Raw genomic sequence first — 1736 nt, 5'->3', positions numbered from 1 at the left:
AATAAAATATGATAACAATATGTTATATAAAAACATTTATATATTATTTATCTGTCTATCAATTTATTTACTTATTTATGACTAGTAGGCTAGAGAGTACTGATTAAAAATGGATTATACAAATGATACAAGATTTGTTTCAAAAAAGGGGAGGATACAATCTATCAGGGGTTTATGAGGGTGGGAGGAGCAAGTGAGGGAAAAAAAAAGGAGCTGATACAAAGTAAATGTCTATATAAAGTAAATGTCTAGAAAAGAAAGAAGGAACTATATGGACAACATGCCTGATTCAATTGATGTATGGATTGTGATAAGAGTTGTACAAGCCCCTAATAAAGTGATTTGAAAAAAAAAAGAAGGGGAGGAAAAAGAAAGGGAAAAAGAAAAAGATCTGGGGTCTGAACCTTCTTGGGAGGGGTCAACATGCAGGGCATAGATATTTTTAGCAGTTGGAGGCAGTACTTTGGAGTGACTGGTTATTCCCTTTTAGGTGTTTGGAATGGCAGGGTGGTTTTGTGCTTTAGGCCAGGAGTTTGGGGCTATGGGTGGCTGAGATAGCTAAGAGACCAGAATTCTTGTAGTTTGAGGTTAATTATAGTTGGCTGTCTTAAAGGTGGCTCATGTGTGAGGAGGTATGGTTCACTTATTTTTCAGATGATGATGGTTTCCATGAGGGCACAAGGGTGGCTATAAGTGGCCCCTTCTTATGTGGCCTGGGGGGTGGGCAACAGCTTTCTTAGAGGACAGGATACGGCTCTGGGTATTTCAGAGAGGACGAATTACTCTGCTGACTGGGAGGTGGGATTGTTAGTGACTGGTGATGGAGGATTCCGTTTAGTTGGTGCTTCTGTCATGATGTACAGCAGTTGCTTCTGCCTTTTGAGCAGAGGGCTGTTGGCTCACTGGTGCAGGTGCACTTGCTGCCAGAAGGGTTCATTATACTGCAGGGGTTCACCCACCAGACCCCTTGTAAGCTAATCAGGCTCAGTCCAGGGATGCATATATGCCTGGGTATTGGCAGGGTGCTCAATTTAGCTAATATTACAGCCAAGGTGCACATCAGTTGCTTGACCTTTTTGAAGATTAGGGTGCTTTAGTCTTAAGCATACATACACTTGCTGCCAGGGGACACGATGCTCCTGGGAGCTAACAAGCCTGAACTTTCATTAACTGATCGGCTCAGATGAAAGGTGCACATATGCCGGGGTGTTTGCTGGCCCAGGGTGTATAGGCAGCTTGTGGGTCATGTATGTGCAGTTCACGTGTTGGGTGGTAGAGTTTCTAAGTCTGCAGTGAGATTGTGGGGGTGGGGGATTAGGCTTCTCCTCTTTCCTCTTTTACCTTACCTTCTACTACTTTTACTGTCTCTGGACTTCAGTGGGGGCTTGGATCTCTTATCTACTGAGTTGATCTACGGACTGCTTGATCCCCTCCCTCTCTTCCCTGGTGATTTTCTCCTGGTTCTTGGAGAGTGACCTAGAAGCCCAGAAATGAGCTTCTGTGGATTGGTCTGTGAAAAAGAGCCATGGCCTTCAGCTAGATGCGAAAGCATAAGCTTACACATAGAAGGCTCTAACAGTAAAGTGAAGTAGAAACTGGAATGTGCAGATTCATGCAGCCTGTTTCTACTGAGCCACAAAGCAGGGGCAGGGATTTCTCACAAGCACTTCACTGATATGCCATCAATTTGACAAGGTGGTGGCTAAGATCCTAATAAACCACCTTCACAGCTCATC

Source organism: Echinops telfairi, unplaced genomic scaffold (genome assembly GCF_000313985.2).
Source record: "Echinops telfairi isolate 266 unplaced genomic scaffold, ASM31398v2 ScPeMD7_7462;HRSCAF=8500, whole genome shotgun sequence".
NCBI lineage: Eukaryota > Metazoa > Chordata > Mammalia > Afrosoricida > Tenrecidae > Echinops > Echinops telfairi.
This window is presented reverse-complemented; position numbering follows the sequence as displayed.